The sequence below is a fragment of the Callospermophilus lateralis genome, chromosome 4 (assembly GCF_048772815.1).
Source record: "Callospermophilus lateralis isolate mCalLat2 chromosome 4, mCalLat2.hap1, whole genome shotgun sequence".
NCBI lineage: Eukaryota > Metazoa > Chordata > Mammalia > Rodentia > Sciuridae > Callospermophilus > Callospermophilus lateralis.
Genome location: NC_135308.1, coordinates 122,875,241 through 122,897,992, shown reverse-complemented (window position 1 = coordinate 122,897,992; position 22,752 = coordinate 122,875,241).

Genomic DNA, 22,752 nt, shown 5'->3' with positions numbered 1-22,752 from the left:
CATTCACAATGTTTACATAATGCCATATTAGTGACTGTTGTATTCTGCTGTCTTTCCTATCCCCTCCAGTAGGGACTTTTTATCCCGACACAAACCACACAGTAGATGCACAATATTTACTTAAAAAATGAATGGAAGACTGGAATAAGATGTACAAATTGGGAATGTGGTTTTTAGGGGAAATCTTGCATCAATCCACTCTTTTTCCCAAAAGAAGAAAGAAACTCCACTCTATACAATTCTTTAATCATCGCAATGATAGACAAGAGTCTCAGAGAATTGTAGGAGTTAATTGAAGAAGCAATAAAGGACTCTTGAAAACATTTTTTAAAATTCAAACTCTGGCATAATTGAATGCAGGGAGTTTTTGAACGAAAAGCATTTTTCAGCGACAGCCCATTCCTACCAGTTTTTTTTTTTTTTTCCTGATGCTATGACATTTGGAAATGAAAGATCTACTGGGAAAATAATAAAAATAGCTTTCCAAACTGCTGATTATTCATTAAATGTTTTCATTTATCTCTGCATCATAACATAGCTAACTGCTGAGAAATTGAGTTATGGTTGAAGCCTGAGGAGGTATTCTTGTTCTTCTAAAAAGCACATATTTCCCGGTATCAAATTTTTCCTTTTCAGCTTCATTGCTTAACCACTTATATTTTTCTCTCCTTTAATGTCATGATGCTTTATGTTAAATGCTTTATTTTTCACCTTTTATAAAGTGAAGAAATAAAAAAGAAAATGCATAAACTATTTGAGGAGTATCCTGTGCATCTGAAATTATATTTGTATGAATCTACCGTATTTTGTTTTCTGGGTGATGCTAATAGAAAACTAGAAAATCCAAATATTTGCATAAGTTAAAGCCTTATAAATAACACCTATTCCAGTCTAATCATTCCATCCAAAGTTTGGGTGTTTTTCCCTTTAAAAGCTATTTAAGCATCATATGTGAACATTTCCTACTTAACATCAAGAGCAGTATAATAATGCTATTCCCCCTATTCCATGACCCCAACATTGCATCAGTAGCAAACATTAAAAAAACACATACAATATACAGAGAATCTATTCAATTGGCTGATTCTATATTCAGTACACATAGAACCAGATTCAACTACCCAGTGGATTCAGAAATCATGCCTTCTAATTCTGTTATTGGAATTTAAGAATGCTCTGGAGCCAATCACTTGAGTGGAACTATTTGATTTCCCTAGCTGTTAAAGCATAATGGCATAAAGAATTTAAAAATAAATAAAAGCTGTAAGAATCTATAATATAGATTCTCCACCAAACTTCAAATTCCTAGGACTATAAAAATCCCACTCACTATTTTAGGCAATTTGTATCATCTGAAACGTTAATGAGCAGCCTGTATTGCTTTCTCCCCTCTTCTTAAAAAGTTGTTCCTTGAATTATACTGAAATCAGATTCCTTGTGGGCAATGGAGGGAGGGAAAGAGTGTGATCTGGAAATGGTCTTGAATGAAACCTTATCAAAAATATTTTTTGTTATAGCATGTTATACTTTTTTTATTTGTTCTTTTTAGATATACACGACAGTGGAGTATATTTTGACACATTATACATACATGGACTATAACTTATTCTAAATAGATTGTACGTGATGTGGAGAGTTGCTGTGGTGTATTCATATATGAACATAGGAAAGTTATGTCTGGTTCATTCTACTGTCTTCCTATTCCCATCCCCCTCTTTTCCCTTCATTCCCCCTTGTCTAATCCACTGACTTTCTATTCTTCCCTTCCTCCCCTAAGTGTGTTAGCATCTGCATATCAAAGAGAACATTAGGTCTTTGGTTTCTTGGAATTAGTTTATTTCACACAGCATGACAGTCTCCAGATCCATCCATTTACTGTCAAAGGTCAGAAGGTCATTATTTTTTATGGCTAAGTAATATTCCACTGTGTATATATACCACATTTTCTTTATCCATTTTTCTGTTTAAGGGCACCTAGATTGGTTCCATAGCTTAGATATTGTGAATTGAGCTACTACATATATATATATATATATATATATATATATATATATATATATATATCTCAATTCACAATATCTAAGCTATGAAACCAAAGCTTATGGAGTGGGATAACTGGATTAAATGGTGGTTCTGATACCACTGGTAGCCGGTGACGAGTCCTGCTTTCTCACATGTTGAAGTATAACTTTAGAGAAGCACACTGAGGCAAGCATATAAAGCAGGGTTTATTTAAAAAAGGGTAACAGTGAATTCTCCCAGGAGGGAGAAGGGGGCCATAGCTGGTATTCTGGTATCCCAAGAAGTGAGTGTGGCCTGCCTTTTTTATATCTCTTAGGCTTCCTTTCTTCTCCTGCTCTCTTCCCCTTCTCTCTCTCCTTCCTGACTAGGCCCAGGAGATGCTCTGTGGGTTGACCAAAAGGTGAGAAGTAGATGGGCTGGAGGGGCCAAGGTGGAGTGATCTGAGCAGGAAGGGGTCAAAATTAACAACTCCCTGTGGGGAGGGTCAATCCCTGGGACAGGTTACCTTAGCAACAGGTTGGAGCAGGAGCAGGGGCAGGTTATCTTGATAAGGGTGGAGAAAGGGCTCTGAAGGAATTAACATTTCCATTCCTCCATTCTCAGGATCCAACCCTTGCCTCTCTACCTGTTTAATTCTGGCTTCATTTCCATTCCAAGTTTTCTGAGGAATCTCCGTACGGCTTTCCAGGGCGGTTGCACCAATTTGCAGTCCTATCAGCCGTGTATGAGTGTACCTTTTCCTCCACATCCTCAGAAACATTTATATTACTTGTATTCTTGATAATTGCCATTCTGACTGGAGTGAGATGGAATCTCAGTGTAGTTTTAATTTCCGCTTCTTTAATTGCTAGAGATGTTGAATATTTTCTCATATATTTATTGACCGATCATATTTCTTCTTCTGTGAAGTGCCTGTTCAGTTTCTTTGCCCATTTATTGATTGGTTGTTTTTTATGTTGTAGTTGTTGTTGCTGTTAGGTTTTTGGTTTTTGGTGTTAAGTTTTTTGAGTTTTTTACATATCCTGGAAATTGATGTTCTATCTGAGGTGCAGATGGCAAAGATTCCCTCCCATACTATAGGCTATCTGTTCACATTCTTGATTGTTTCCTTTGCTGTAAAGAAGCTTTTTAGTTTGATACCATTCCATTTATTAATTCTTGATTTTATTTCTTGATTTTTAGCAGTCCTGTTAAGGAAGTCAGTCCCTAAGCCGACATAATGGCAAGTTGGGCCTACTTTTTCTTCTAGTATGCACAGGGTCTCTAACCTAATGCCTAGGTCCTTGATCCACTTTGAGTTTTGTGCAGAGAGAGAGATAGGGGTTTAATTTCATTTTGCTAAATATGGATTTCCAGTTTTCCCAGTACCATTTGTTGAAGAGGCTATCTTTTCTCCAATGTATGTTTATGGCACCTTTGTCTAGAATGAGATAACCTCTATTTATGTGAGTCTGTCTCTGTGTCTACTGTTCTGTACTATTGGTAGTCATGTCTGTTTTAGTGGCAATACCATGCCATTTTTTGTTAGTATAGCTCTGTAGTATAATTTAAGATCTGGTATTGTGAAACATCCTGCTTCACTTTCCTAAGGATTGTTTTGGCTAATCTGGGCCTCTTGTTTTTCCAAATGAATTTCATGACTGCTTTTTCTATTTCTATGAAGAATGTCATTGGAATTTTAATAGGAATTGCACTAAGTCTGCATAGCACTTTTGGTAGTATGGCCATTTTGACAATATTAATTCTGTCTTTTCCAAGAACATAGGAGATATCTCCATCTTCTAAGATCTTCTTCCATTTCTTTCTTCTTCTTTTTTTAAAAATTTTTTTGTAGTTGTTGATGTACAGAATACCTTTATTTATTTTTTTATGTGGTGCTAAGGATCAAACCCAGTGCCTCACATATGCTAGGCAAGTGCTCTACCACTGAGCTACAGCCTCAGCTCCCCATTTCTTTCTTTAGAGTTCTGTAATTTTCATTGTGGAGGTCTTTCACTTCTTTGTTAGATTGACTCCCAAATATATATATTTTTGAGGCTGTTGTGAATGGGATTGTTTTCGTAATTTCTCTTTCAACTGATTCAACATTGGTGTATAAGAATGCAATTGATTTGTGAGTGTTGATTTTATATTCTGCTACTTTGCTGAATTTGCATGAGTTCTAGAAAGTTTCTGGTAGAGTTTTTTAGGTCTTCTAAATATAGAATCATGTCATAGGCAAATAGGGATAGTTGGATTTCTTCTTTTCCTATCCCTTTAATTTCTTTCTTTGCCTAATTTCTCTGGCTAGAGCTTCAAGGACTGTGTTGAATAAAATTGGTGAAAGAGGGTGTTCTTATCTTGTTCCAGTTTTTAGAGGAAATGCATTCCATTTCTCTCCAATTAGAATGATGTAGGCCTTGGGTTTAATGTATATAGTTTTATAATGTTGAGGTAGGTTCCTACCATCCCTATAGTTTTTCTAGTATTTTGAACATGAAGCAGTTTTGTATTTTGTCAAATGCTTTTTCTGCATCTATTGAGATGATCATGTGATTCTTACCTTTAAGTCCCTAAATGTGATGAATTACATTTATTGATTTCTGTATGTTGAACCAAACTTGTATCCCTGGGATGAATCCCACTTGATCATGGTGCACTGTCTTTTTAATATGTTTTTGTGTGTGATTTGCCAGTATTTTATTTAAAATTTTTGTATCTATGTTCTGAAGTTTTGTTTCCTTGATGTGTCTTTGTCTGGTTTTGGTATCATGGTGATACTAGCTTCATAGAATTGGTTTGGAAGGGTTTCATCCTTTTCTAGTTCATTAAATAATAAGAGGAGAATTGGTGTTAGTATTTCTTTGAAGATCTGGTAGAACTTGTCTGAGAATCCGTCTGGTCCTGGTCTTTTCTTCTTTGGTAGGCTTTTTGTTGTAGATGGACACAATATGTTTACTTATTTATTTTTATGTGGTGCTGAGGATCAAAGTCAGTGCCTCACACATGCTAGGCAAGTGTTCTACCACTGAGCCACACCCGCAGCCCTTTGGTAGGCTTTTGATAGCATCTTCAATTTCAATGCTTGAAACTGATCTGTTTAAATGTTCTATGTCCTCCTGATTCAATTTCAGTAGGTCATATGTCTCTAGAAATTTGTTACTGTCAACACGATTTTCTATTTTATTGGAGTATAAATTTTCAAAATAGTTTCTGATCATTATATTTTGTCAATATCCATGGTGCTATTTCCTTTCTTATCACAAATTTTATAATTTGAGGGTTTTTTCCCCTCTTTCTCTTGGTTAGTTTGGCTAAGGGTTTATCAATTTTATTTATTTTTTCAAACAAACAACTTTTTGTTTCATTGATTTTTGTGTTTCAATTTCATTGATTTTGGCTCTGGTTTTAATTATTTCCTGTCTTCTTCTGCTTTTGGTGTTGATTTGTTCTTTTTATAGGGCTTTGAGATGTAATGTTAGGTCATTTATTCATTGACTTTCTATTCTTTTAATGAATGCACTCAATTTAATGAGTTTTCAACTCAGAACTGCCTTCTTAGTGTTCCAGAGATTTTTGATATGTTGTATAATTATTCTCATTTACCTCAAATTTACCAAAAATATGACTCTGGGAAAGTGGCTTAATTTTCTGAACATTTGTTTCCTCAGTCTCTCAGAAGCTTCATCTTCATTTGAAGATAGTGTATTTGCTCCTAAACTTTTGCTCTTATGAGTCAGAAGGTCAGCAAGTTTAACGGGAAGAATCACCAGGAAGCTCAAATTAGAAGTTTTGATGTGTCCCTGCAGGTCACCTATGTGCTTATGGGACAGGGAAACTCCTGAGGATTGTTGCCATAGAAGAAGTCTCCACCCCCATCCCTGGCTAGCTTTCCTTCCAGGAACCCTACCAGGCTCCCTTAGAGTCAGAGGATGAAGAATCAAGAGAAAGGTCCCCATGGTGCTTATTCTATCATCACATGTTCATTGATTCTATCTATCTTTTATGAGGAGAATCAAGGGATTAGAGTCCCAAATCTTCTCATCACCTATTATATACAAATAAAGCTGAACATTTCACTTGAAGCATGGGAAGGCAGGATGAGAAGTTCCAACTAGAATGTCAGGTGTTGGGGCTCCTCACTTACTGGCAGCAGGTGTGGTGTATTTGATGCACTTTCATCCAGTCTCCTCCAGCAGGACAACCAGAATTAGCCAGCTGGAAGAGAGGTGCACTCTGCAGGACCTGGTGAATCAAGAGAACCCTCCATCACATCCAGGACCAAGCTCAATAGCCCCCTACCCAACTTTCCCACCAATGGGGCCTGTGTGAGGCCTTTACCTACCTCCTCAGGGGTACGCCTACCAAGGACACCCACAGTATGGTTGGCAGGGCAAGCCTCAGGAGCCTCCTAAGACCACAGTGTGTGTGGTGGAAGACCAAAAAAGAGATGACCTGGGCCATCCACCTGCCCCACAGCCTGGTGGACTGCTCACTGATCAGCCCAACTCTCCTGAGCTTAGAGCTCTGCCCATACTTCCAATGGGTGTGTTTTCCTTGTCTCTTCTGATTGCTGTAATAAGTGAATAGCTCTGCAGTCATCTCTACCTTCAACTCTATGGGATTCTAGATTAGCTAGGGTTGCTGTTGTTTAATTCAGAGACTTGATCTTTTTAAGGTTCAAAATCCATTCCATATTGATCTCTTAACAAATGTGCTAAATGACTTTCCTTTTATTTATTTATTTATTTTTTGGCCAAAGGTTTAGTTATGATATATATATTTATAATTTTTAAATTACACCCTCAAGGTAGTGACAAAATGTAATACTACTGAGTGATTTTTCTGCTAATATTTTGCATGTTTCAATAAATTTGTCCAAACCTTAATTCTCTAAATCATTCCACATAATTGAAAAATCCAAATAATTTATTTAGTTCTCCCCCATTAAAACATAGGTATTTATTAATCCTATATTTGCTTAGCACCTATCATGTCAATATACTGTGCTATCAATTATGGAAATACATAACATCCCGGAGAAGCCCCAAAGCAGAACATCTAGAAACTAATCTTCTACCTAGGAGTTTCAGGTTCCTTACCTCTAAAATACAGGGAATGAGTTAGATGATTTCTCCATCCCTGTGGTAGATTACAAAAATAGACTTACCTCCCCATTTCCTCCTGTATGCAGGTCTCTTTGCAAGCTGACTTTACAGTTCCTGAGTCAAGAGATGGAATCTTGTTTCTGCACACCTTGAAACAGTTTGTCTCTGCGTCTTGCTTTGACAAACAAAATGTACCACAAAGAATGAAGAGCTCTAGAAAGGGCAATATGTGTGTAAATTTAAAAACCCTTAGTATCTTCATTTTTATATACATAAGGTTTAAAGAGAAAAGAGGGGATTTATCCTCTTGAACTCCTACAACACCAGGCCTGTCACTAAGGAAAGCTGTTCCTAGAAATTACTGCTGTAAGAGAGAACCCTAACTAACAGAAGCTTAACCGCTTCTCAGAAGGTGTACTGTGGTTTAAGAGTATCCCCCAAAGATCATGTGTTGGAAACTTAATTCTAAATTTCCTGTTAATGGAATTTGAGGTGGGGCTTTGGGGACAAAATTAGGATTAGATGAGGTCAAGAGAGTGGGCCTCTCATGATGATGTTAGTGACTTTTTATAAGAGGGGCAAGAAACCAGAGCTAGAAAGTTTGCTTTGTCTTGCCATGTAATGCCTTCTGACATGTTATGATGTAGCAAGAAGGCCATCACCAGACGCTGGAGCCAGCTGAGGTAGACTTTCCAGTCCCTAGAACCCAGAACTATAGACTTCTTCTCTTTACAAATTCCCCAGTCTGTGGCATTCTGTTAATAGAATGCAGACTATGACAAGGGAAAATTGGTAGGGTTTTGGAGATGGTGTTCAGGTAAGTTCTTTCAAGTCAAAGAACTGATTAAGATTGGGCAAATTTATATTATTGATAAAAGTTGGTAAACACAGGGAAGAGAGGATCTAGAAGTGACTCTTGATAACCAAACTGTTATTGACACCTATAAGCTAATTTCCAAAATAAGCAGTCTATTGTCTCAAGACAATAAAAGTTGATCTATGGGAGTTTTCTGAGGTGGTGATGTTACTTTTTGGTTAGAGCATTATGCTTTCCAGGCAAAATTTCCTGGAAAAAAGTTGACATCATTGTTCAACATCCTAAACATCTAAGTCATATTGTCATGGATGTTTTCAACTCTAAATCCCTTAAGACTAGAAGCACACAGTTCATAATATTCTCTTTTTTATTCCTAGTATAATTACAGTTGTGTTTTTTTCTCATTCATTACATCATTTATTTGTCCTTTTTTATTTAAAATATTTCCAAAAATATATTTTTTAAAAGACTTTCTTAGGTTCAATTGCTGAACTTGCTGATTCTGTCTTCTATCTTCATTTTCTCTTTTACTGATTTTTTGTTCTTATTTTATTATCTTCTTCCCGCTACTTTCCTTGAGGTTGAGATCTTGGTGGTGTTTTCCTAACTTCTTAAGTCAACTCCTTATCTTATTTTTTTTCTAATACATAGATTTTATAAATTTCCAAAAGGACCATTTTGGTTATATCTCACAAACCTTGGTATGCAGTGTTTTTCTCTTTCCTGACTTGAGATGTACATTTTATTTCTTTTTTACATTGGTTATACTTACATTTTATAGTCCATTTTGTAGGTACCATTTACTATCATTTATTCAACCAGCCTTATATCCTATTGATGAATATTTGGGTTGATTTCAGTTTTTTGCTATTATATATAGTTTTGCAAAGAATAGCCTTGTGCCTACATCTCTTGACATTTTTTTCAGCATGTCTTTGATGCATAACCTTAGAAGCAGGATGTTATATCAAAGGATAAATGCATATATAACTTCACTAAATAAAGCCAAATTCCCCTTTATAAGAATATTACCATTTTGTGTTCCTACCAACAATGTATGAAAGTTTCTGTTTTCCCATAACTTTATCAGTTATGTGCTCATGGTCAGTTTTATGTGTGAACTTCACTAGGCTATAATATTCAGTTTATAATATTCAGTTATTCAAGGAAACATTAATCTAGATATTATTCCAAAAGTATGTTGTATATATGATTAACATCTCCAATCAGCTGACTTCATATAAAGAACCAGTCTTCCTGGACTATTCTGTTAGACTATGAGTGGGGATGCCTCTGGACAATTCTTGTGACTTCTATGTGATCTGTAATGTCTCAAAAAGTATGATTTATTCAAACTCTAATTATTAAGCACAAACATCCCTGATTGTTCATGATATTATAGGAATAAGCATTCCTAATTATTTCTAAAAATAACTAACAAAATACAAATGAATGTGAAACTTGGCCTATAATAAAAACTTGAGAGAAGTAGTACTAAGCCTGAGGCAATTGCATACATTTTTGTATGAATGTTTATACACAGTTTTTCAATTTTTATTTTAGAGTTTATAATGAAATTCCCAGTATTTCCCAAAAGTTCCTTGCTATTAATTTCTTGAGGATAGCTATATAAGGTCTAAAGGAGCCAGATGATAAGTAAAACTATTTATAGCTTTAATGGCCATTTACTGGGCCTAATAATTCCAGGCTTGACTCTAGATCTTTTCAGTAGTCCTTGAGTAATTTTTCTCCTCCATCTCCATACTTGTAACTGAGACCAAAATTGATTAACTGGAGTAACAGAGCAAAGGTTATTGTAAAACAGTTTTATTTTAAACATTAAATATTAGATAAACAGTGGTTGACTTAAAAATTGAGTTTTTAAGAGGCTGGGATTGTGGCTCTGTGGTAGAGTGCTTGCCCAGCATGCGTGAGGCACTGGGTTCAACCCCTGGCACCATGTAAAAATAAAAACAAATAAAATAAATGTTTTGTGTCCATTTACAACTAAAATAAATTAAAAAATAAAAATTGAATCTTTGAGATTCAGAAAAGCACATTTTTTTCCATGTATTTCACTGATACTAGTATTTGTTGGTCAAATAAATTTGGGAAGTTCTTATTACACTATTACTGTCCTAGAGATTTACTATTGCAAATTAGCACATTATTTTCTGAGAAATCCCACTAAAAAAAACCCTTTCTTTCTTTTTTTCTTTTTGGTACTGGGGATTGAACCCAGGGGTGCTTAACTACTAAGCTACATCCCTAGCTATTGTTAAATATTTTATTTAGGGACAGGTGCTCATTAAGTTGCTTAGGGCCTCACTAAGTTGCTGAGTCTGGCTTCAAACTCACAATCCTGTAGCCTCAGGCTCAGTCTCCCAAACCACTGGGATTACAGGTGTGTGCTACTGTGCCGGGCCAAAACCTTTTTTTTACAGAAGGTCCCTCAGAGTTCCATAGTACAAGTGTACCATGAGTCCATTTTGGGAAATGCCCATATATGTGAATAATAAGGAATATATATTACATTGCTAATAAAATGTGTTATATCTGGACAAAATGTATAAGGAAGTTTGTATTTCTTTGTAATTTTATTGTGTAAGGTAATAATACAGAACAAAAGAGGAAGAAGATACCATCAGGTATTAATTTTTTAAAATGAACACTTTCTAAAAGTCTCATCAGGTTTGTTACTTTCAATTGATAACATATAGGTTAAAAACAAATATTTTAAAAGACTCAATATAAGAAGTTCTTATTCAAAGGAAGCCTTTTTCTCGTAATTTGGCCTCATTCCTCTACTACCATCTCTGGAATAGTGTGAAGGCAAGTCATAATGTGGTTTTATTTATTTACTTGGTGTTTTCCTAAGTCTACCATTTTTAATATATTTTTACATATTGTATTCAGTAATGAGAATAATGAGAAAGACAATTAAAGAAGATGTATTATATTCAGTTCTGAAAGTTAATTTCTTCTGTATTTCATTATCTAAATGTCTTCAGAGTTAAAATATGTAACTACTCAGGATATGTAATTACAATAGGAAAATAAATCAATCTTTGTAAAGCTTTAGGAACAAATCAACTATGGTAAAAAACAGAACTTCTCTTTAGTTAATTTGTTTCATTCCTAAAGTAATACATATTATATATTGATTGTGGAAAATTTGAAAAATGCCAAAAAGGATACAAAGAAAATAAAAATCACCTTGAGATAAACAATATTTATAGGATGATTATTAGAATCATATATTAGTTCTATATTGTGAGATATAAACTTAAACTGTCTTCCACTTTTAACATGAGAATTTGTTCCTATTTATTTATTTATACCGGGGGTTTGAATGCAAAGGTGCAGTACCACTGAACTAGATCCCTATCCCTTTTTATTTTTTTTTTTTTACTTTGAGACAGGATCTTGCTAAGTTGTTGAGGCTAGCCTTGAACTAAGTCTCTAAGATTACAGATGTGCACCAACATGCCTGGCTGTTCTCCTTTCTTTTAAATCTGTTTTCAAAGAATGGAATTCAACCTTTTTATGATGGAGGATACTTAACACCTCTATACACACAGCCACCAAAACGCAAGCATTTCTTCTCTCCAAAGAAGATTTGAAGACTACATCCTCCCTGCCCTTGGAGAACTGTATCTGAGGTTTCTAAGAATTTGGACTGAGAACTGAGAACTACTTGCCTCTGACATGTTTAATAGGCTTAAGACTTAAAATGGAGGGCTGTGGTTGTAGCTCAGTGATAGAGCGCTCACCTGGCATGTGTGAGGCACTGAGTTCAAACCTCACCACCACATAAAAATAAATAAATAAAATAAAGGTATGAAAAAAGTTAAAAAAAAAAAAAAACTCAAAACCTAAAATGGAGAATAGATTGTTCAACAAGTCCTTTCTTGGGACAAAAGTTTACTCAAATGGGCAAACCACTCAAGTATCAAACCAGTTTACTTCTCAAAACTCACTTCAAAATCCTTTCCCTGTTGCACCAACCTATATTAAACTATTATAACATAAATTTTTGCCCAATCCCAGTTTAGATTCTGCTAAACCCCTAAAATTAACAGTATCCTCTCCCTTCAAAGATCATACTATGTCAAGGTGGTACCCTCCCTTACTACAGTAGATAATAAATTTGATTTTGCTTAATCAACAAGTTATTTTGTGAAATTTTGGGGAATGTGGTAGTTACAGGACCCTGATTTTAATGGACCTACAAGATCTATAATAAAATAAAAGAATATGGTTTTTGTGTTGTGGGGTAAAATAAAGAAGTTTAGGGGCAAGAACTCAAGTAAACATTGATGTATGATTGAGTGGAGATATGGGTGGGTATAGTTAGATCTGGAAACAGATCCTACAAAATTGCCAGGACAGAGAATTTACGCTGCCTAGAAAGTACCAAGTAAAGTGTGCTATTTTGTTGAAATTGTGGCAAGTGGATAAGCTTTCATTTGAGTGTTAGTCTCCCACTGTTGCACCAGGGCCTAGGGCAATTGATCTTCACTATGCACATTGTAGCCAATTATGTTCCACATACAGAACTAGGCTTGACTGGCTGCCTGCTGAGAGGAATGACAATATCTCGCTCCCTGTTAAGACTTATCCCACGAGAAAACTCCCTAATAATCCAGAATGCCTAGCAAAGTGGTGAGGAGTAGAGGCAGACTTGAACTGAGCATATTTAAGACCCCAGACTTGGGAATGGTTCATGAACACTCCCATTACACACATACATAGAAAAAAACAAGACTCCTTGACCCACTCACTCAAAGTCAAGAATCTGAAACACATGAGGGTTTGGAGGACTAAAGACAAGATCCTAGAAGGATTAAACTATAAAGAAAAGTGAAAAGGCAACTGTTATATGGCTAACCCTCACACTTCCTAGGATGGCTATTATCCTGCAGACAAGAAACAAAGGGTTGGTGAGGGCCTAGAGAAGAGGGAAAGAATCCATGCATGCTGTTGTTGAAAATGTAAATTGGTATCTCATTGTGAAAAACAATATGGCCGTTCCTCAAAAAATTAAAAATAGAACAACTATATGTTCAGTAATTCTGCTACCAGGTATATGTCTAAAGAAAAAACACAAAACAAAATAACAACAACAACAACAACAAAAATATTAGTATCTAAGAGAGAAATCTGTATCCCCTCTATGTTCTTTTTTTTTAATATTTATTTTTTAGTTGTAGTTAGACACCAAGGGTATTGTACCTTTTTTTTTTTTTATGTATTTTTATGTGGTGCTGAGGATTGAACCCAGGGCCATACACATGCTAGGTGGGCACTCTACCACTGAGCCACAACCCCAGCCCTTGCACATGCAGTTTTTAAAAATCAACTATTCTTAGGGCTTTTACTATTTGATTTTTGATAGCACCGCAGGGCATAAATATAATCAAGGGCTAATGGGAAAAGACTTCAGGGCTGAGCAGTGGGCTGTAGGCATCAGCGTCATCATCCCAAGGTAGCTGGCTGGACAGGGCTTCTCCCCATGCACCCTGGCCCATCTTCAACACAACGTCCTCCAAGGGCCAGAGTTGAGAGTACAACCCAGAACACTCCTGCTTGAGAACCATTCCTTCTGCATGCCTTGTTAGAGCCTATCCTAAGATGGTCAAGGGTACACCAAATTTCTGTAAGTAATTAGAAACATCAAAGACATCATCAAAGAACCTTTAGACCCAGGAACAGAGCTGGGACCTAGGATTTCACATGAATACTTATATTCTCTTATATTCATTCCCTGGTTGGGAAGGAACAAAGCAAGAAACAGAAAAGGTTCCCCTCTGTGTTCTTTGCAGCACTATTCACAATGCCAAGATAGAGAAACAACCTAAGCATCTACCAATGGGTGAGCAAAGAAAATGGTGTGTGTGTATGTGTGTGAGCACATGTGAGCGCACCATTAAAAAAGGCAATCTTGCAATTCGAGGCAACATGGATGAATATGGAGGACATTATGTTAAGTGAAATAAGCCAGTCACAGAAAGCCAAATACAGTATGATCTCACTTGTATGTGGGACTCTAAAATAGTTAAACTTACATAAGAGTAGACTAGTGGTTGACACAGGGCCTCAGGGGTGGGATAGGGTTGGGTTGGAGATTTGGTCAAAGGTACAAACTGTAAGTTATAATAGGAGTAAATTATGGAGATCTAGTGTACAGCATAGTAACTATAGTTAATAATGGTATACTGTATACTTGAAAATTTTGAGTAGATCTGATGCATTCTCAGCTCTCTCTTTCTCTTATGCACGCACACACGTGCACGCACACACACACACAGTAATCGTGAGGTGATGGATGTGTTAATTTACTTGATTGTGGTAATCACTTCACAACACATACGTGTGTCAAATCACATTTTATATATGTTGAATATATATAATTTTTCTTTCTTTTGCAGTGCTGGAGATCGAACCTAGGACCTTGTGTATGCTAGGCAAGCATTCTACTACTGAGCTACACCACCAGCCCAAATATACATAACTTGTATTTGTTGATTATACTGCAAGAAATCGGTGGGGGGGATTGAAAAGCTTTCCCAAGACATTAGATGCACCTTTTCCTTGTGAATGACAACATTATTTTGTTTTCTAATCTCCTATGCATGCTTTCTGAAATTCTTTATTTCCTGAGTTAAAAAAAAAAAAGAAGAAAAAGTTTTCTTGGATGAAACAAAAAATAAATAAATAAAGAGAGAGAAGGAGAGAGAGTGTATGACACTGAGAGTAGTCAGTGAGAAGGACCTAAAGTGGAAGTATATCTGGTATGTTCAAGTTATAGCAAGAAATAAAGTGTGGTTGAGTAAAAGAAGTAAGGGGGAGAATGGCAGGAGACAGAGAATATTGGAGAAAAAAACATCAAAGATTTTGAGGGGGGCTGGGGATGTGGCTCCAGCTCGCCTGGCATGCGTGCGGCCCGGGTTCGATCCTCAGTACCACATACAAACAAAGACGTTGTATCCGCCGAAAACTAAAAAATAAATATTAAAAAAAATTCTCTCTCTCTCTCTCTCTCTCTTCTTTAAAAAAAAAAAAAAAAAAGATTTTGAGGCCACTATAGGAATTTTGGCTTTTTTTTTCTGAGGCCAATGAGGAGCTATTAGAAGATTCTGAATAGAGGAACAAGATATCTTACTTGGTATAAGAACTAGAAAGACTCACCACCTTTTCTGCTGAGTCTGTTGGAACATTCTGTAGGAACGGCAAGTTGCTATTTTGCTACTGAGTCCAAGACCAAAGTTAAAAATGATGACCAGAACTGAGAGGTAATGAGGGAGACCAGGTAGAGCAATGCCCTGGAGATACTGTTTGGACTTCTTAGTTATATAAACATATAAATTATCTTTTTTGTTTGTTTACTTAAGTGAGTTTTAGATTATTTTGTTTTCATTTGGAACCAAGGAGTCCTAATGTAATACAACAGGAAAATTATCAAATAACTACAATTATGTATGCTTCAGCCATACCATTCTTGGTATGGAATTTCTCTCCTCATGTATTAGTGTAATCAGCAGGAAAGTCTACAGAAGACTTTTTTTTTTTTTAAATGTCTATGTAGTTCTTTACCTTCAAGGCCTGGGAGTTGCAACAATCAGAGGTGCCTTCTTTGATGTTGTACAAAGACACTTAATCTTGGAACTGAAAGACCTGAATCCTAGCTCCAGTTCTGCCACTACCCAGAAGTATGGCTATTCACAGAATTTCCCAGAAGCATAGCTACTCACAGAAAAGGTGGTGAGTCTTTCTAGTTCTTACACCAATTCACAGAATTTATGTTTCATTCCAAGAAAGATTTTAAATAAACCTAAGAAACTTTGACCAAAGAGCTTGATTACTCTAGGTCTTTGTTTTTACTATATAAAAGGAGAAGATTGGACCACACTGTTCAATTTCTTTTCACCGTCATCTTTCGTGTTGTCCAAATTTTAATGACACTTGATGATCAGAAATATGTGATGGTTATTCACTGGACAAGTGCTCTTAAGTTTTGCCACTTGGAGCGCTTAGAAAATCACTAACGTTTTCTCATAAAACTCATAGAAAATCTCATTTCATAGAGTGGCATTTGAACTGCAATGGCAGTTTTATAGAACAGAAGTGATTATAGCAAATGAGATTAATATCTGTCAGATGACCAGGAGGTGACAGTAATGTAAACCTTAGCCACACTACAGCAGTTCACCAGCATCTGTGGTACAGACTGTGGTAACAGTCCTTGTGTGTGTATGTGTGTTTGGTACCAGGGATTGAACCTAGGGGCACTGGACCTTTGAGCCACATCCCCAGCCCTTTTTAGATTTTATTTACAGATAGGGTCTCCCCAAATTGCTGAGGCTGGCTTTGAACTCTCCATCCTTCTGCCTTAGCCAACCAAGCCACTGGGATTACAGGCGTGCACCACCACACCCAGCTCCTTAACCGTCTTGCTGGTGTAAAGGTGCCCTATTAGTTTTACCTGACATGAAAGATTGCTAAGAAATATGTTCAATCGTTTTCCTTCTATCAGTTTTCTAGTCCTCCTTACTCTTGTAGGTAATTAGAACACCTACTCTCTGATCTCTGAAAGTTAAGACAATATAAAGGAAGGTAAGTTGGGGCATGAACAAACTTAAGGAGTAGTTTTGCTTTTTTGTTTTTTTATGTTTTTGTTTTGCTTTTCGTTTTTTTTTTTTTTTTTTTTTTAATGTTTTTTCCTCACAAGACTAAAAAAACTTTCTCTTCTAAGGAGTATGTTCTGAGTTTCTTGGAGCAACAGTACAGGCTTTGTCAACAGCTTTGAGAATGACTACATTTTGTAGAATGTCTTCAGTGAATGTTAAGTGCAGGATGGTGAGAAAAGAAGGGCAGGTGACCGGGATGGGCTCTTCCCTTTATTTCTCCATTATTCTTCTTGCCTTCATCAGAAGGAATTTCAACATCTTTGAACTTCTTTGTAGCTTTTGCTGCCATGTGTTGTTAGGGTAAATCATCAGTTTCATTAAAACAAGATTCCTTTTTTAATGAAATAAGCTTTATAATAAGCCATTCTATAATCACAAATATAAAGAATCATGAAGGATTTAATCATAAAATTTCATCTACAGTATTTTGCTGTACATCAATTTAAGGCCTAGGTATTCCTTAGGAAACAGAGAATCTGTCAATCAAATCAGTCATCAGTTTATGTCACTTCCGTCTTCAAATATAGAGTCTATCCACATGTCTTCATCTTTACTGCTACCATCCTATTTGAAGCCATTCACTGCATTTATTTATTTATTGGCCTGAATGATTCCTAGCTTTCTGTCACCAAAATGTATTCTTGCTTCCACTCAATCACACAACTGCAAAGTTCATCTTCCAAAAATGTAAACAAGATTATGCTCTTCTCTCGCCCATGTCCTCCTCAGGCCGTGGAAATGGGGTTCTCCCTCGGTGGAATGGGCTAGCTGAGAAATACAGGCTAGAAAAAATAGAATGAGGGAAAAAAAAATCACAGGACACAGAAAGTAGTTACAAAAGCTGGGGCAGGACAGGAAGGCCGATCAGACAGATGGAGCTTCTAGACTCTGGCAAAAAGGAGCAACGGGTTATGTGCATCTCTGTAATCACTCTGAGGGATCTTCCTAGCAGAGCGGAGATAAAGGTCACAATCACTGGGCAGTCGATTGCCCAGGGAGAACCATGGATAGTTCTCAATGCCAAACCTAAATCTCCCTAGCTACCAAACGGAGAGAAGACCTTCATGTAAGTCACGGATGGCTTCCCGCAATCTTCCACTACTTTAAATCTCCCAGTGACTTTGTATTGTACTTACAATAAATTAAGTTTCTTCCCTTGTTCTGTTTGATTGAGATTCTTCTTATGTCTTACTCCTCCCCCCTTTGCTTAAGATACTCCACAGCACTGACATTCTTTCAGTCGCTTGTTTCACCTTGAAGTTCCTATTACTTTGAGTTTTCTTTTTCTGGCTCATCTCATAACTGGCTCACTTTCCTTATTAAAGCTTCAGCTTGGGGCTGGGATTGTGGCTCAGAGGGAGAGTGTTCACCTTGCATGCATGAGGCACTGGGTTCGATCCTCAGCCCCATATAAAAATATAGAGATATTGTGTGTGTGTGTGTGTGTGTGTGTGTGTGTGTGTATATATATATAAAGCTTCAGCTTAAATGCTCATATCCTCTGAGAAGTCTTTCATCACTAGTCTAACTTAAAGAACAACTCCCCCACCCGACTTCCATATGGTACTCCCTAGTACTTATTGAGGACTCTGAGATTACTTTGTTTGCTAATGTGTCCATTCAGTAATTTCTCTTTCCACATTAGAATCAAAATTTCCACATTTGCTTTCAAAGGGCAGAAACCGTGTTCTTCATCACTGAATCCCCAGTGTTAAAATCAGCATGTGTTTTTAAACGACACTCTGCAAACATTTCCTGGACGATTGGATGAATAAAAGTAGCTTGAGTTGACCCAGCAAAATCATTTAAAATTGATGAGTGGAAACAAATATGAGAAGCAAAGAAAGAATCCAAAAAACAATTTCATTTTAGAAACCAGAATTGTCACTCAATCACGAGAGTGGAAGGATGGTGCCAGACATGTTACAGATCCATAACAGGGATCTTGAGACTGTATAACTTACAATATGGAAAGGAGGAAAATTTGAGATGGACGTTTGTTACATTTACAAAATTCATGTTATTCCATTCCAAGTTCTGAGATTCTTCCTATTACTAGTTAAACTGTAAAAGTAACTCTCTGCCATTAATATAATGAGCTAGTGTAGCTGGCATCTTGTGTTATTTGTGGCTTTGACTCTTAGTTGTGAACTTCACATCATTGTGAAATTTGCACGTCCTGTCTGCTGCACCCTGCACGGCCTTAATTTAGAACTACCACTTTAGTTAGACCCCTAAATGCTATGGCATTTATTCTATGACTCACTTAATTATTAAGTGTTTTTTGGTGGTTGTTCTTTGAGTAACTCCAAACAGTTGTTATATGAAAATAACTACAACCTTTTTATCACACCTAAACATTAATAATGAATCTTTAACATTATCAAATAACCCGTTGATTTTAGAATTTCTCAATTGTTCATCATTTGGTCCATATTTTGCATTTATTTGATTTGTCTCATAAACTTCTTTTAATCTATAGAGTTCTTCCACCACCCGCCATTTTTTTTCTTGTAAGTTATTTGATGTAGGAACCAAAATATGGATCCAATAGAGTTTTGCATCCTCTGGATCTTCCTGTTTTTATGCTTACGGTGTGTTTGTTATTGAATTCTGTGAAACTGGATGATATGTAGAGAAGCTTGTTCATACTTAGGTTTTAATTTGGGGGAAGAATATGCCACAGGTAATTTTGTCTGTATTTCTACCAGCAGACACATCTGTCTACTTGTCTCTTTGTGAAATTGATAGATTGACGTGTTCAGTTGTTGTTGGCCTATTCATCCATTGTAATATTCTCTGTCAGGTTCCATCTAATAGTTCTAACAGCCATTGATGATATCTGCCTAAAGGTATTCTTTCATTAGTGGTTTCAAATTGATGCTCTTTTCATTGCTGTTCCTTCATCACATAATAACTGGAGCTCTTCAATAAATAACTTTCCCTCACTGACTATTTAGATCTTTTGGGGTAGAAGAAAGGCTTGAAGCCATGCATGGTGGCACACACCTGTAATCCCAACTACTTGGGAGGCTGAGGCAAGAGCATCTCCCACTTGAGCCTGGGCAACACAGTGAAATCCTGTTTCAGAAAAAGTGAGGGGGCAAGGCACGGTGGGGTACCTATAATCCCCAGCTAACCATGTTTAAGTCTTCTCTTGCTTTATTTTGCTTTCAATTTGGTTATTATATTCTCTCATCTTTATTTTTGTTTTACAACAGTGTAGACCATTTATTTGGTTTCAAATTAATACCGACAAATCAGGATATATTCAAAAAATTCTAGCTTTTGCTTCTGTCCTTTTCCTCATTTCACTAACATTTTTTAAAATTTTTATTTATGCTTCTATTTTTTAAATTGAGAAAATATAATGTATAGCAAAATTTGTTAACTATGAAACTTGGATTTTTTCACTTACTTACATGTCCTAATAGAGTTCACTCCTTCAGCTGTAGGGAGGCATAGTACCTATAGAAACTCTATTCATCTTTAGTTCTATTCTTAAAGATTAATGCAGTGATCTTTTTTTTCCTGTTATTGGAGATAAGAAATCTTGTTAGGTTGCGATTTCAGCATCACAAGGAGAGCAGGAAAATATCTTGTTAATTAAGTTAAAAAAGTCACTTCTATCAAGATTCATTTGAGTCTTATTATTACTTGTCAAATGAAATACATACCTAGAATCTTTTAATTTCACTGAATTTATAAAATATTCAATAGCAGAAAAAGTTTAAATACCATAAGGCCTATCACTGTGCCCACAGAGTGTTTAGTAAGTGTTGATCATAGAATTATAAATACTTCTTTCACTTGGGCTTTCAATGAGCTGAATATATTTCCATTCATTTGTTTTTGTTGATTATGACTTTGATAAAAGAGGATGCTTTCTAAGTTGTCTTCTTAAAATGGATCTTCAATGCCTAATTGTTGTTGCTATTGTTATATTATTATTTTACTTGTTAATCTATTATTACAGAAAAAGCTATTTCTATAAATGTTCTTTTTTGTGATATGTTTTGAATAAATGATACTAATGGGTAAAACATAATCTTCTAATCATCAATCATCTTTCTTTTTTTGTTTATGGGTCATATTGACATTTTTCAAAGGACTGATTGTAGTTAAATAAAGTACAATATGAAAATTTTCACAATTCCAGTCATGATGATGAATAAGCAATATGAAGTACTTGGAATTAAGGGGTAGTAAGTTTCGTCTGATACCCTTTTATTTATTTATTTGATACTGGGGAATAAACCCAGGGGCACTTTACCACTGAGCTACATCCCCATTCCTGCTTCTATTTTTTAGAAAGATTGAAGAGCTGTGATTTGAATCATGGTCCTCTGACTGCCTCATGCCTGCACTGTGCTGGGAACTTCCTGTGGAAAGGTGCACGTCTAGATGGCCCAGTTGCTGTGGTGACGCCTAGCCTGAGGAGGCTCTGAACAAAGGTGCAAAGTTATATCAGTCTGGACCTTGAATTCAGGCACCAGCACCTAAGGATAGAGAATTCTAAGCATAACAAGATGACCCTAATGTCTTGCAAGTCCTGTGTCCTTCAAGTTGTCTGCTTTACTGAAACTTTTCCACAAATAACCTTTTGATGAAACCTATATAATAAATGTGCTGTACTAGCTCTGGGTCATTATTCCTCCATCAGAAGGTAATGTCTCACCTAGCTCTAGCTTTCTCTTTCTCTATGTGTATCTATTTATCTTTTCTCAATCCCCCAACTCCCTTCACCAGTTTCTGAATGAATGGCTGTGCAGGATGCCACAAGATAGGGTCTTGCTAAGTTGCTGAGGTAATTCTTGAACTTGTGATGCTTCTGCCTCAGCCTCTTGAGTCACTGGAATCACAAGCATGTGCCGCCACACCTGGCCTGATATACTTTATATATATATAATTCATCGTATAACATTTTAAGAATTATAGCCTTTCATTTTGTCTAGGCCTGGTAACAATTTCCCTGGATTCTAGGTATATCTTAGCACTATGGTGCAGCTTGATAAAGCTGCCTTCATGAAAATGACTCACTGAGACATCAGTAAGTTGACACATGATTATGAAACCCCAAAATATGCAAACATATTTACCTCCGTTTTGACGATTTTAAAAAAGGGAAAGACCCAAACGTGACTTCTGAGTGATCATCTTCAGCTTTTCTCAGAACAATAAGCTCCTCTTCTATCTATATATTCCAAATGTCAAGAACGGGAAACTTTAGATACATTGATTGCATTTACATATTGTTTCCTATTATTTATTAATACCATCCTTGAATGTGTCCTACATGTTCAAATAATTCAAGCAGGTCATGTTTTTCAGATTGACTAAATTAGTTGTGTGAGTGTCATATCTGTAAAGAGCTCTACTGAATAGTTATTGTAAGCAAACATGAGCAGTAGTGAACCCAGAGGGGGAAAAATCACAGAAGTGATTGGATTCAGACAAATAAAAATCCCAGACTAATACAGAGACCAAACAAAACAAACAAAGCAACAGGGGTTATGATCTCTTGAGACCTTTCCAAACTTGAGAGATTTTTGACTAATAAAATCCAAAAGTTAGAAGTCCAAAAGATCTGGTTTCTCAGATAGTAAGTTTTAAATTTGCCTTGCTCTCTATCAACCCAGAGGCTTTATATCACTACTGTTTAATTCATCAGTAACTTCCATATTATCAAATCAAATGGCCAGTTCTCAATCTCAGTCCTCCTGGTATTCAACTTATCAGTGCCATTGGTTCAGCTGAATAATCCTTTCTCCTGTAAATGCTACCTTCACATGGCTTCCCAGAATACCAACTCTTCTGCTTTTCCTTCTGAGTTAGCTTTTTATTGCTATGACAAATACCAGAAGCAACTCTAAGGAGGAAATATTTATTTTGGCTCATGGTTTCAGCCCAGGGTTGGCTGCCTCCATAGCTTTGGGCTTGAGGTGAGGCCAGTCTCCAAATGCTAGGGTTTCCCAGCTCTCAATTTCTAGACCTCTTCTTGAACTGCTTTAATTCTTTAGGGAATCTCATTGAGTTATGACTTTACCTACTATCTATATACTTTGAAAACTTCTTAACTGGACTACATCTTATCAAATCTAGGAAGTTATCCATTGTTAAGTCTGACTATTATTTT